The sequence below is a fragment of the Canis lupus genome, chromosome 34 (genome assembly GCF_048164855.1).
Source record: "Canis lupus baileyi chromosome 34, mCanLup2.hap1, whole genome shotgun sequence".
In the NCBI taxonomy this organism is placed as follows: Eukaryota; Metazoa; Chordata; class Mammalia; order Carnivora; family Canidae; genus Canis; species Canis lupus.
Genome location: NC_132871.1, coordinates 30677360 through 30693055, shown reverse-complemented (window position 1 = coordinate 30693055; position 15696 = coordinate 30677360). Strand labels below are relative to the sequence as shown.

At 38.2% G+C, this 15696-nt stretch overlaps 1 long non-coding RNA gene across 1 annotated transcript; it reads right to left on the bottom strand.

Moving 5' to 3' along the window:
• Window positions 1-5956: 5956 nt before the first annotated feature.
• Window positions 5957-14621, bottom strand: LOC140624508 (uncharacterized). The gene is made up of 3 exons (XR_012023976.1): window positions 14086-14621; window positions 8847-8919; window positions 5957-6117 (listed from the first exon to the last, which is right to left on the bottom strand). It is a non-coding gene; the product is annotated as an uncharacterized lncRNA (long non-coding RNA).
• Window positions 14622-15696: the final 1075 nt, after the last annotated feature.

Sequence of the window (15696 nt, the reverse complement as noted above, 5' to 3'; positions counted from 1 at the left end):
TAGACCTAAGGACACATAGAGCCTGAAAATAAAAGGTTGGAGAACCATTTACCATTCAAATGGTCCTTAAAAGAAAGCTGAGGTAGCCATCCTCATATCCGATAAACTAAAGTTTATCCCAAAGACTGTAGTAAGAGATGAAGAGGGACACTATATCCTACTTAAAGGATCTATCCAACAAGAAGACCTAACAATCATCAATATTTATGCCCCGAATGTGGGAACTGCCAAGTATATCAATCCATTAATAACCAAAGTTAAGACATACTTAAATAATAATACACTTATACTGGGAGACTTCAACATGAACTTTCTACAAATGACAGATATTCTAAGCTCAACATCTCCAAAGAAACAAGAGCTTCAAATGATACACTGGACCAATGGATTTCACAGATATTTACAGAACTTTGCATCTGAACAAAATTGGATGAATACACATTCTTCTCATGTGCACGTGGAACTTTCTCCAGAACAGACCACAAACTGGATCACAAATCAGGTCTCACCCATAGGATTGTCCCCTGCATATTTTCGGACCACAATGCTTTGAATTTGAAACTATAACTCAATCACGAGAAGAAATTTGGAAGAAACTCAAGCACGTGGAGGTTAAAGAGCATCCAACTAAAAGATGAATGGCACAAACAGGAAATTAAAGAAGAATTAAAAAGACCCATGGAAACGAATGAAAATGAAGATACAACCGTTTAAATCTTTGGAATACAGCAAAAGTGGTCCTAGAGGGAAATACATCTCAATGCAAGATCCCTCAAAAACTTGGAAAAAATTCAAATGCACAAGCTAACCTCATACCTAAAGGAACTGGAAAAAGAACAGCAAATAAAATGTACATCCAGCAGAAGAAGAGAGTTAATAAAGATTCGAGCAGAACTCAATGAAATAGACCAGAAAAACTGTAGAACAGATCAACAAAACCAGGAGCCGGTTCTTTGAACAAATTAATAAGATAGATAAACCACTAGCCAGCCTTATTAAACCACTAGCCAGCCTTATTAAAAGACTCAAATTAATAAAATCATGAATGAAAGAGGAGAGATCACAACCAATACCAAAGAAATACAAACAGTTTTAAAAACGTATGAGCAGCTATATGCCAACAAATTAGACAAATTAGAAGAAATTGATGCATTTCTGGAAAACCACAAATTACCAAAACTTGAAGAGGAAGAAATAGAAAACCTGAACAGGCCAATAACCAGGTAGGAAATTGAAGCAGTCATCAAAAACCTCCAAAGACACAAAAGTCCAGGGCCAGATGGCTTCCCAGGGGAATTCTATCAAACCTTTAAAGAAGAAATAATACCTACTCCACTAAAGCTGTTCTGAAAGATAGAAAGGGACAGAATACTTCCAAACTCTATGAGGCCAGCACCTTCTTAATTCCAAAACCAGCAAAGACCCCACCAAAAACGAGAATTCTAGACCAATAGCACTGATGAACACAGATGCAAAAATTCTCACCAAGATAGTAGCCAATAGGATCCAACAGAACATTGAGAAGACTATTCACCATGACCTGGTGGGATTTATCCCCGGGATGCAAGGCTGGTTCAACAGTCATAAAAGAATCAACGTGATAGATCATATCAACAAGAGAAAAAACAAGAACCATAGGATCCTCTCAATAGATGCAGAGAAAGCATTTGACAAAATACAGTGTCCATTCCTGATCAAAATTCTTCAGAGTGTAGGGATAGAGGGAACATTCCTCAGCATCTTAAAAGCCATCTACGAAAAGCCCACAGCAAATATCATTCTCACTGGGGAAACACTGGGAGCCTCTCCCCTAAGATCAGGAACACGACAGGGGTGTCCACTCTCACCACTGCTATTCAACATAGTCCTAGAAGTCCTAGCCTCAGCAATCAGGCAACAAAAAGAAATAAAAGGCATTCAAATTGGCAAAGAAGAAGTCAAACTCTCCCTCTTTGCCGATGACATGATAGTGTACCAGGAAAACCCAAAAGACTCCACCCCAAGACTGCTAGAACTCACACAGCAATGCAGCAGTGTGGCAGGATACAAAATCAATGCCCACAAATCAGTGGCATTTGTATACACTAACAATGAGACTGAAGAAAGAGAAATGAAGGAATCAATCCCATTTACAATTGCACCCACAAGCATAAGATACCTAGGAATAAACCTAACCAAAGAGGTAAAGGATCTATACCCTAAACACTACAGAACACTTCTGAGAGAAATTGAGGAAGACACAAAGAGATGGAAAAATATTCCATGCTCATGGGTTGGAAGAATTAATATTGTGAAAATGTCAATGCTACCCAGGGCAATTTACACATTTAATGCAATCCCTATCAAAATACCATGGACTTTCTGCAGAGAGTTAGAACAAATCATCTTAAGATTTGTGTGGAATCAGAAAAGACCCCGAATAGCCAGGGGAAGCCGGGGGCATCACAATGCCAGATTTCAAGCTGTACTACAAAGCTGTGGACATCAAGACAGTGTGGTACTGGCACAAAAACAGACACATAGATCAATGGAACAGAACCCAGAAATGGCCCCTCAACTCTATGGTCAACTCATCTTCGACAAAGCAGGAAATACTATCCACTGGATAAAGGACGGTCTCTTCAATAAATGGTGCTGGGAAAATTGGACAGCCACGTGCAGAAGAATGAAACTAGACCATTCTCTTACACCAGACACAAAGATGAACTCAAAATGGATGAAAGATCTACATGTGAGACAAAAATCCATCAAAATCCTAGAGGAGAACACAGGCAACACCCTTTTTGAACTTGGCCACAGCAACTTCTTGCAAGATACATCCATGAAGGCAAGGGAAACAAATGCAAAAATGAACTATTGGGACTAATCAGGATAAAAAGCTTCTGCACAGCAAAAGAAACAGTCAACAAAACTGAAAGACAACCTGCAGAATGGGAGAAGACCTTTGCAAATGACCTATCAGATAAAGGGCTAGTATCCAAGATCTATAAAGAACTTATTAACTCAACAGCAAAGAAACCAACCATCCAGTCATGAAATAGGCAGAAGACAGGAACAGAAGTTTCACCAAAGAAGACATACACGTGGTCAACGAGCCCATGAGAAAATGCTCCGCATCACTGGCCATCAGGGAACTACAAATCAAAACCACAATGAGATCCCACCTCACACCAGTGAGAATGGGGAAAATTAACAAGGCAGGAAACCACAAATGTTGGAGAGGATGTGGAGAAAGGGGAACCCTCCTGCACTGGTGGTGGGAATGTGAACTGGTGCAGCCACCCTAGAACACTGTGTGGAGGTTCCTCAAAGACTTAAAGTAGAGTACCCAGTTGTACCCCATCTGTATAGATGCAGTGAAACGCCGGGACACCTGCACCCCGATGTTTCTAGCAGCAATGTCCACAATAGCCACACTGTGGAAGGAGCCTCGGTGCCCATCGACAGATGAATGGATAAAGAAGCTGTGGTCTGTGTGTACAATGGAATATTCCTCAGCCATTAGAGACGACAAATACCCACCGTTTGCTTCGACGTGGATGGAACTGGAGGGTATTATGCTGAGTGAAATAAGTCGATCGGAGAAGGACAGACATTATATGGTCTCATTTATTTGGGGAATATAAAAAATAGTGAAGGGGATTAAAGGTGAAAGGAGAGAAAATGAGTGGGAAATATCAGAGAGGGAGACAGAACATGAGAGACTCCTAACTGGGAATGGAACAAGGGGTAGTGGAAGGGGAGGTGGGCGGTGGGAGAGGGTGACTGGGTGATGCACACTGAGGGGGGCATTTGGTGGTATGAGCACTGGGTGTCATACTATATGTTGGCAAAGTGAACTTCAATAAAATATAAATAAATAAATAAATAAATAAATAAATAAATAAATAAATAGACACAGATTATAATTAAGATGTACTAAGAAAGCAATCAAATATGCAATCTAATTATTTACTATCCTTAATTTTTAAAGTAAAAATTCCCAGTGCTAGAGAGTCCTGCTAGAATGAGATAGAATCAACCCGTATGGAAAGTGATTTCTTACTATCAATCAGAAGTCTCAAAGATGCCTGTGCTCTTTGGCTCAGTAATTGCACTTTTGGGTTCTAGCCTACAGAAAAAATTATAATAGTGTAAATAATGCAAATATAGACAAACATTTATGCATAAAGATATTCATAATAGCTGACCACCATATAGCACTTATTATTACAATAGGAACAATGATAATTGTTTTCAGTCTATTTGCCTGTATAATCATTTTCAAAAGAATTCTATAGGATATTTACTATTATTGCCTCTATTTTATTTGTAAGAAAATGAGCTCAGATTAACTAATGATGGGGAAGCCTGCATGGCTCAGCGGTTGAGCATCTGCCTTTGGCTCAGGGCGAGATCCTGGGTCCCTGGGATCGAGTCCCGTATTGGGATCTCCGCAGAGAGCCTGCTTCTGTCTCTGTCTCTGTCTCTCACGAATAAATAAATAAAATTTTAGAAAAAGAAATTAACTAATGATGACACAACTAATAACTGGTGAAGCAGATTAAAATCTGTGTGTAGAAATTTAAGTTCCATAGTTTTCTTCCCATTTTGAAAATTTTAAGTCTATAGAAGAATTGAGAGCTGAGAACAATGAACCAGACACTTTTTCAATCCGATTTACCAATTGTTAAGTTTTTGCTACATCTGTTCTCTCTATATGCAAGCCAAAATATTTCAGCATGTATCACAAAGAATAAGAACATTCTTCTGTTTAAGCACATGCCATTTTTGCTGTTAGACATTTAACATCAATTCAAAACTATCACTTATCATACCCCTATTTTTTAATCATACTGCCCTCCCATTTTTTTTTAAATTTTTTTTTTTTTATTTATTTATGATAGTCACAGAGAGAGAGAGAGGCAGAGACACAGGCAGAGGGAGAAGCAGGCTCCATGCACCGGGAGCCCGATGTGGGATTCGATCCTGGGTCTCCAGGATCGCGCCCTAGGCCAAAGGCAGGCGCCAAACCGCTGCGCCACCCAGGGATCCCTGCCCTCCCATTTTTAATGGAGAAGATTCATATTTTATTTCACTGTTATACTGACTTCTTTACAGCAACATTGTGCTTTTTACAATATCAAAAATAAGGATGGGGTGTGATTAATAATATAAAATGTTTAAAGAAATTATAGTATAACCATGTGATAAAATATCATGAATTTTGAAGGAATTTAATGACGTGAGACAATTCTTTCCTCTTTTTTTTTTTAATTTAGATTTTACTTATTTATTTGAGAGAGCGAGAGGGGGACAGCACAAGCGAGGGGGAAGGGCAGAGGGGAGGGAGAAACAAGCTCTCCACTGAGCAGGGAGTTCCATGTGGGGCTCCATCCTCCAATCCTGAGATCATGAAGTGAGCTGAAGGAGATGCTTAACTGACTGAGCCATTCAGTCACCCTGCTGTGAGAAAAGTCTTATGATATAATGTTAAATGAAAAAAATTGGTTATAGAATGACGGTTGAACTCACTTGTACATTTGTTCTTTTAACAATTCTGGGTTTAATTTTTAAAGATGCAGGGCACTGGGCTACAAAGAAGAATTAGGATCTCTTTCATTTAAAATTTTTAGTAAAGAGGTGTTGCACACCTTTCAACAGATGCCTAGAATAAGATGGGGTAAGTAAGTGAGAGGAAATATGAATATTCTGGGTGAGGAAGTTGGTTTAGTCATGGTGTAAAGGCTCCCTAGAGGAAGTATGACATCCATTACTTAAAAGGTATGGAAAAGATATGCAAGAATGAAGTAAATATCCAATATGTTAGAGACTATTTTTAGGTGGTGTGATTATAGGTTATTTTTATTCTCTGTTGTATTCCTAAATTTTTTACAATAAACATCCACACTGCTGTATAAACAGAAAACGACAATTTGTTTAAGATTTATAAAAAATCCATTTTTAAGATGTACCCAATGCCATGATAAGTTGGCTAATTACAGAATAGAGATAAAACAACTCTTGATCTTGGGGTGCCTCAGGCACCTAAGTGGCCAACTCTTGATCTCAGCTCAGATCTTGATCTCTGGATTGTGAATTCAAGCCCCACCTTGGGTTCCACACTGGGTGTAGATCCTACTTAAAAAACAAACAAATAAAAACACCTTTTGATCTTAAAAAATAATAGGTATTTTGAATAATGAATAGCTATTAGATTTTATCACCTTTTTTCATTGCTCAATAATATTTTAGTTAAAGATGTTGTGTTTGTAGCATCTCCCTTATTACATGTCCATTTTTATACAGCGTGGTAGATAAATAGTAACATAGAAATACATTTGCCCACAAAATAATGAGGCTTACTTAGATGCCTTCTGATCATGCGTGGCCATTCTTCCTATAGCCACAGGGATAGTGCATGCACCAGCAGCTCCGTAGTCCAACGAGACTTAAAGTTATTCTCACTTCTATTCAACGAATGTTGGAGATGACAAGTGCTATGCATTTTGTAAGGAAACTTTCATGGAGTTATGAAGTAGTAGATTATATGGCATGTAGATTTTTTTTACTTCCTTACAGTATTGGCTCTTTTTATTTTTTATTTTTTTATTATTTTAAAATATATTTTATTTATTCATGAGAGACAGAGAGAGATAGAGAGAGAGAGAGGCAGAGACATAGGCAGAGGGAGAAGCAGGCTCCATGCTGGGAGGCCGACGTGGGACTAGATACCCGGGACTCCAAGATCACGCCCTTGGCCAAAGGCAGGTGCTCAACCACTGAGCCACCAAGGGATCCCCAGTATTGGTTCTTTTTAAATTTATACTTTCTTTGTTTAGTCTTTCTCTTGGCATATGTTTTTTTTTCTTTTTTTTTTCTCTTGGCATATGTTTGATGTTAATTTGCATAGCTGTTAAGATACATAGTACAAATTGCCATGTTAAAAATATTTATAGTCTTTGATATGGACTGGGTTACAACTGGGATGCCTGTATAGTCAAAAAATGCCAGAAGCAAAGTAGAATCTTGAACAAAAGCCGGAGTCAACATGAAACAAATAGATCAGCTGATGGACGAAAGAGGAGGGAGAAAATTGGAAAGTTCAATTGATCTCCTCTCCAGTTGCTTCTTTACTACCTGCAATACATCTGACTCCTCCCCCATATCATTGCAATGTGTTTATATGATAAATCAGATGGCTCTTTTAAAGATAATTTAATGCCTTTTAATTAAGGAAGCCTATTTTAATAGTTAGCCTTTGATCAGAATCAAAGCCACTTTGATACATGTGGTGCTCACAGCTCCCAACACATTGAACACCACTGCTCATTAGGAAACCCTTTAAAAAGTCATTTAGTGCAGACAGTGGATTCTGCTTAGCAAATGCAAACCTATAATTCAGGCTCACCATAACTGCATTATTATTCACAAGCTCAAAGACAAATATTATAAACATCTAAAAAAAAGTTACACTTATGTGTAGAAGATCACTGGACACATATACCAGAATATATCTTAAATGGGCATTAGAGAAAACTCACCATTTTAATTTTTCTTTTACTGGGAATCTATGCACTGGCAAGAACTTAGCATTATCTAGAAATTAATAAGTCAATATTTCATTGCTTCTACCTCTGCAAATGGCTTTAGATTTAAAACATTTATTTTATTGATGGAAACAGAAGTCTAAACTCCAGAAGTCTAAATTAAATTTAATGACATTCTCTTTGCTGAGTCCGTGTCTCACCCAGACAGGTTAAAGTGCACGGAGAATGATTTGATCTCATTAACTTGCTGCGGCTGGTGGCCGGTGGTTATCACAGATGGTGAGGGTTTTCATCACAGAGCTATGCAACCTGAGACCCTGAACAAAGGCGGCCCTCCTAGCCTCCAGGTGGTCATTCCTGGTAATTAATGCCTTGGGGAAGGTTCAGCTCTGTAACAGTACAATAGCTGGTAAGCCTGCCGAGGAGGTGGCTCTTTCCAAAACTTTTCTTTCCTTTTTTTTTTTTTTTTTTTTTACCTTTTTCTTGTCAGTCTTATAACACAGTAGACAAGAGATTTGTTTTCTAACAGAGGAGCCAATTAGAAGGTAAGTATTCAGTGTAGTTTTTCCTCTTGGTCTTGTTGACAAAACCCAGATATTCTTTATCTAGAGCCTTCAGTTTTATTCATCACTTACCACTATCTGGATTTTCCTGGGAATGGCTTATGCATCTTAAGTGCCCGATTTGTGCCATATACAAAATCTAGTGAAGCTAATCACTTATATGTTGTGAAAAGGATTATTTGCTTAGTACTTGGCAGACTCTAACAGCTTCTCTAGTTGCAAAGGGCTAATTGTATGTTTCCAAGTAAGAAAGCTGTTAATAACTATTATTTCTGAATCCCAACTTGGAATTATATATTAGCTGCTGAAAAATCTTAAGAGATATGAATAAGAAGGATTAGGGATTTGTGAAGGATTGTAAGCTAAACCTTTCAGAATGAACCATCCTGTGGCAATGGCTACCATTTGCTGAATGCTTATCATGTGTCAGTCTCCTAGCAGATGTTATATTATGTAATCTTTATGACAAACCCATGAAATAGAAATCATTATTTTAATTTTTCAGAAAAGGAAATGGATCCTTAAAGAAGTTAAATAATTTACACAAATTCATAAAATCAGGTGTGGACTTGGACTACAGCTCAGGCCCCCTTGCATTAATTTTTTCTTCCCATATAGCGGTCCTCAAACTTTAGTGTGCATGAGAATCAAATGGATTTGTGTCAAGACACAGATCTCTAAACTTCAGTCCAGAGCTTGTGATTCAGAAAATCTGGGTTAAGACCCCAGAACTTGCATTCCTTCCTTGTCATACCTGTGTGATGCTGATGATGCTCATCTGGGGAATCACACTTTGAAATCCAGTGCTCTATACCATGCTGTGTTTCCTAAGAAGTAAATTGAATTTAGGAAAGTGGACTAATGGATATCAAAGTTTAGATAACATTAAACTGTAGAAAAGCTTTAGTTATAATTAACACCATTCAGTAACTTAATTTGGGGGCTATTTCATTTTTGACATTGTTGATAATGAAAAGTTTTTGCTTAGGGAGTATCAGTTCAACTCTACGAGCTTTAATCTATACGATACATATATCAAGTATCCAACTAGAAGCTGATTTAGGAGGTACAATGATAAATTAGAAATGATACTCCTTTCTCAAGGGTTTAAAAATCTCAAGAGATGTATATTTACAAATTAGTAGGCAGAGCACATAAATATACAAGGTAAAAACGATACATCTGAAAATACCAAGACTGGAGATATTCATTCCAACAGGATATTAATTTCACTTTGGGAAAAATGATTTCTGAATATTAGGTTTATTCTTTTTAATTTCAGATGTATTTCATGCCATACTTCTGTTAATCTTTTTGCTTTCATCACACTGTAGGTAAATAAAAATATTTTTATGAGTTTTATGTAGAAGGTGGGCATTATTCAGCAGGTGAGTCCATCTCCTGTTATAGTCTAGCAATAGTGACAGTAGTCTAAAAATGAGTTATAGCCTTCCCTCTCATGTGGATTTGCTACTGAGTTTGCCCTTAGAGTGTCTCCAAAGGGCCCCTGGCCAAGAGACAGGGAGGACCCAGAGCTCCATGAACTAAAAGGTTATAAATTTTGCTGCAGGGTAATGCCTTGCCTGGCTGGGGATCTGCTTCACTCCGAGTGCCTCTCAGGAGTTTGATGTGTTCTCTGAGGCAGAAGGGAGGGGCAAAGGAGTTTTGCTCTAGATAAGAAATCATTATTAGGGTGGGATAGAGTATGAAGTGAAATCTGGGATTTACTAGGAGGTATATTCAGACATAATCATATTTAAATTCTTCCCCCCAAAATTATAGAAGGTAGATACTTTGTTTTTCTACACAAGAAATTAGCAAAGCCTTTTTATCCTTTCTCTTAACCCCCTCCTCCACTGTCCATTTCCTCTATGCAAATTGTTTTTAGAGATTAGTTGTAGCTCAGGCTGGAATATTTTCCTTGAGAATCCTCTAGAAGTGGAGAATGGGGTGCTTATTCTCCCCCCCAGGCTGCACTGGCAATCCTTTGAGGCCTTTGAGGCCTCTGGACATCCACAGAGCCTTTGTATCAAATGTTCTCTCCATGTGGTCCCCAGACACAGTGAGTGACATTCCAGCAATTGTTCCCTAATAGATCCTGTTTCTTAATATTTTCATTTAATACATTATTCTCTTTTTTAAATGAAAGATTCTCTTGGTTTTTCTTTAAATGCCAAGGTCTTTAGTAACGCTGAAAAAAAATATGCATTTAATCTAGTATTTGAACTTTAAGAAATTATGTGCCAAAGTATTTTTTATTTTCTGAGGGAACGAGAGAGGGAGGTGTAGGGGCAGAGGAAGAGAGACCATCTTAAGCAGGCTCCAGGCTCAGTGCAGAGCCAACATGGGCCTCGATCTCATAACCCTGAGATCCTGACCTGAGCAAAATATCAAGAGTTAGATGCCTAACCAACTGAGCCACTCAGGTGCCCCAGAAATCATGGGCCAAAGTATTCTTAATATAGACCCTACATTTGCTGAGATACCCTAAATTACATTTGTCTTGTGCTTACTCTGTTGTCCACAAAGGATGTGAAGTGAAAGTATGTTTTTGTTCTAATTTTGAAACTAGTAACTGATATTATGAGTCTTCTTATAGTACACTAGCTTCTATGTGAAGCCTTTCACATGCATTAAAAAAAATCCATCCCCACTATAACTCTGTGATAGGTGTTATTGTAATTCCTACTTTTTAGACGGAGAGTCTGAGGCTATATAGGATATATGATTTGCACAAGAACATACTGACAAGGCTGGCTATATAATTTGTGGGACCCAGTGCAAGATAAAAATGTGGGCTCTCCCTTGCTCAAAAAGTAGAAAGAAGCCTTCCCTTTTCTTTTGCAGTCTCTGTCTAAAGCTGTCATAGTGCTTTTTACTTGCTGTGGAGTGTTGCCCTTACTTGGATATGAAAATACTCACCTGATACACATTCTCCCAGATATCCAGAGCCTTACCCTGCATCTGGCTGCACTGAGGATACAAGCCTAACTTGCCTGCCCCCCATCCAAGCCCCCAACAAGGGGCGGAAAGCAGCAGCAGTCACAGGACAGACCCATGATGGGAGCTCAGGGTTCTAGGGGAAGCTGGAGCAGGCAGCTGAGAACAGCCCCAGGAGGGCAGGACTTTGTGGGAGGGAAGATCACGCATGAACCCAGACTCCAAGCACTTATTGAACGTGTCGTTGTCCCCTTAGACTTTGCTTAACAGTTGCAAGTTAAGAGATAAATTTATGGAGAATTTTAGGACACTGGCTATAAAGCACTAAAATCCAAACACAGGACGCTCTTCTGAGCTTTTCCTTCAGAGGGAAAGAGTTCATGAAAAGGACTGAAGTTCATGAAACTTCATTAGGTCAAACACTCGTGAAGCCAGTGCTTGTTAGTACCAAGTGCACAGTTTAGAATCAAACACTGTTATGAAGGGTTCCAAAGCCTAATTCCTTCCCATCTTGGAAGTCATATCATACCAAAGAGGAAATAGGAGTCACAGAAGTTCATCGAGGACCAAAAAATACCCATGGAAGCCTTTGACTAAGATAAGAGGCATCCTCATATAGGTCTGATGTTGAGGTGGGAAGACCAACGTCTACCTTTTAGGCATCTGTGCCACCGTGTATGCTGGACTCTCGGTAGTCATTATGCTTTCCTTCAAATGGTTTGACCTGCATGTTGTCTATGTAAAAGCATGCAACATGAATAATGCATCATTATTATTGTTTAAAAAGTTTTCTTCTATTATAGTGACCTGGAAACTCTCTTCCTTAGCCTGTTAATTAGGTTTTTCTGAAGCAATGCTTAATCTTGACCATTTGATCCTCAGCCTCAGATGGTAGCCAACTGGGGATGTGATGACCAACTTCCCCAAGAAGTTAGGCTAGAGTCCTCTGTTTGGAGTGGAGGCTGACACTCGGCCCAACCCACTCTGCTACTATAATTTAATGACAAATTTCCCTATTAAGTCTGTGGTTCAAATTTCATCTGAGGAAAGAAAAGCAAATTCACCACCAGACCTTCACGTTTCCCATTACCCTTAATAAAACATATTCCACAGTGAGGAGTGACATTTTAAAAGAACAGACCTTTCAGCAGACTGTCTCTATGTCATTGTGCATAACTGAAGCCTGCCAGGTCACAAAGGGAGATGCTTGGGAAGTGGATTAATATGTAAACCAACCTAGGCGACTTAAAATGATGAATTCTAGGGCATACTTTGTGAAATTCATTTCATTTTGAGAGCAGTTGTACTCAGAAATGAATTTGTATTCATAAGGCTTCTCCCTTTTTTCTCTTTAGAAAATGAGAGGCTTTCTTCTTGAGAAGTTTGTTTTTAACAATGTGGCAAATTAATTCTGTAGAATAAATATTTGTAACCAAAGCATGATATAGAAAATTATGGATAGAGAATTAAATATATTTTCCTAAAATACATAGAGTGTCCTAGTTCTCCCATAGTACCTGACTTTAAAATTCAATGGATATAGTCTATTGTGTGTTTTTGGATTTTTAAGCAACATACTAAAATTCATATATGTAAGCCTTGCTGATTTTAACATGATAGACGTAAAAGCACTCTTAATTTTTAAACTAATCACTACAGCTAAAAGCACCAGAATTTAATTATTGCCCCATTCTGAGTGCTTGCCAGTCCTTCATATCAGATAGGAGCCAGTGGAGAACAGCATAGGGGATTTGAACAAGTCTCCTGAGGACAGGATCTGCATTGACCTGACATTCTTCTGGAAGTTTCTTTTTAAAGATTTTTTTTAAGATTTTATTTATTTATTCATGAGAGACACAGAGAGAGAGAGAAAGAGAGAGAGAGAGAGAGGCAGAGACACAGGCAGAGGAAGAAGCAGGCTCCATGCAGGGAGCCCGACGTGGGACTCGATCCCAGGACCCCAGGATCACACCCTGGGCCAAAGGTGGCGCTAAACCACTGAGCCACCCAAGGATCCCTCTTCTGGAAATTTCTATTGTGTATCACTCTATCAGTAGTATCTTTCTACAGGATGACAAAACATTATCTTAAAACTATAAATATTCAAGCCATTATTACATATAGTAGAATATCTATGATAATTACATTTCAAACTCCTAGGTCTTAGATCCCACCTAATGGATTGTCAGAGAGAAACATGGAGCCATGGGTCATACATTTGTCAGCTGGCAACTCCATACATCATCTTCAGTACTGTCTTCAGAGGGGAAAGTTCATTAAAAAAGACTGAGCTCTGCAAACCATGCACTTCCTTTTTAAAAATAGGAATAAAGGTGCCTCTGGTTAGTCAGAGAGCATTAAAGGATGTGTTTGACTATGTGATGGGCATGCAGGTTTTGTTGGTGCAGTGACTCAGCTTTAACACTTTTCTTTCCTGTGGTGACTATTATTAAGACAATATTTCTACAGATTTCAAAATAATCCATTGACTAGAAAAATCTGCAGCACTATGGCTTTCAATGAGGAAAGTATTCAAGACAGTACTTGGAATTGCTGTTTGTCATTTATCCAAACACAAAAGGGAAAGAACAGAGGAAGATAAATACTATGTGACAGCTCTTAAAGATGGCAGCAGAGTCCCAGGAACAATGTTGAGTCAACCTGCATTTCTGAAAATGTACTCAGAACTCTTTTTCTTCTTGTATACTGCCCAAGTGGAATCGCTTCCAAATTTGCCTTAGATTAAATTTGCCCAAATAGCTAAATGAGGCTTACCTGCCCTAGTACCCTCCCTAAAGAAACCCCATGTTAAAGAAATATGCTGCAAGTGCAGGATATTCCTTTTTGACTTCTCTGGCTTGAATCCCACACGAGTCATCCTGTATCAGCACTGGAAAGGGGTGATCCCCTTAGACTCCAGTTAAACATAAAGAGCTAAAAAAAACCCACATGTATTTTTCAAATGATAGAAGATTTAGACAGAAATTGTAACCAAAACATGACTGTCTTCTCAAAATTCTTAAAGTACCAGTTAGGTCATGGTGACTCCTCACCTCACATGCCTGCACCAACTTTCCACACTGCCTCCTGGCTTTCTCTTCTCTGGCCCGACTGATGTATAGATCCTTCCCAGGTTTGGCCCTTCCTCTCTCTTCTCTGATCTTTATCCTGCACAACCTGCAAGTAGTTGAATTACATGTAATTGTATTGCAATTTTTAACCTCTCCGATACAGCCTCATATGTCATAACTACACATTTCTTCCATAATCAGAAGATTTTACTCGAAAAATAAAATAATTAAAATTAAGGGATATATAAGATGTTTAAAATAGTTTCCTTTGTAAATTTTCTTTCCTTATAACAGAATTGCCTACTTCACATTCTCTCTCTTCAGGAGCATGTCACTAAGTATTTTTTTTATGGCCACACATATCACAGGATGCTCATACATTTATGTAAGCACCACCAGTTTTTAATCCACATTACCTCAACCATCCTTGAGCTGGTTGGCAGCAGGAAGCATCTCTAACCCAGAGGGTGTAAGTTTTAATGTGGATGGACCACAGATTCATGGTAATAGTAATGGTGGTGATGTCACCCAGTTAAGAAGAAATAGCCTATCCATATAGTTTATTTTCTAAGCTCCTATTTATGTTTTGAAACAGAATGAGAAAATTTTCTTTGATTTAGTTTTCCTAATATAAAGAAAAAAAATGTAGTCCGATGTCTCAATGTAAAAACTATTGCTCCAATTTTGCAATCTCCTGCTAGAAATTATCAGAAAAATAATTTTTTTCATTTGATTTGTGGATTTTTTTTTCATTTGATTTGTGGATTTTCATCCTTTTAAGAAAAATTCTCTGGAGAAACTAAATAAGCACCATCTAATGTTAATGTGTCTACAAGTTAGAATGAAGGAAAAGAAAAAAGTACTAACCATATTTTTAAGATTATTAGCTGGTGTGTGTGACGTACTTATTAAAGCTACTGAACTAAGTAATGTGTGTGTGTTTCCTTTCATTTTTTAAGCTGATTTTGTCTAGAAAACAAGTGATTAAATAAGGAAAAAATGACAAAACATAATAAAGTCTTTGGCTTTTTAAAACATTTTTTGGGTTGAAATTGTTTGACTCTTTCTCCTGAAGTGCCAGAATGTGAGCAAACACCACCTAAAGGGTAAGTTCTCAGAGGAGTGGGGACTCTTCTCCTTATGGCCATTACAAAGCTCTGTCTTTAATCCTGGGCCATTTTGTCAGAGTAGCAGAATGTTAAACTGATTTATTGATATTCTGGTTGCAAGTCAGCCTTTCAACTCACAGCGAAACATTATTCCATGTCCCAATAACTAATTAACCAAAGGATAGGATTTTATTTTTGGAGAGAGGAAGGTATGTGTGCATTAAGATAACAATGAGATGTAAAACAGAAGTACACAACTATGGTGAGTGTGTGTGTGAGAAGCCTATAAGGGCTATTACGTGCCCACAGCATTACTCGAGAGCAACTGTAAGTCAGTGATGATTCACTGTAGGTAAGATCGGCAGGAGCAGTGCTTGTGCACATTTTATCTGTCTCTGGTGAATTGGACCCATATGGTGTATTTTGGTTCAGTCCCATTGATTGCCCTCAGTTAATCTAGGAGAGTTTCATTTTAGTTCAGTTT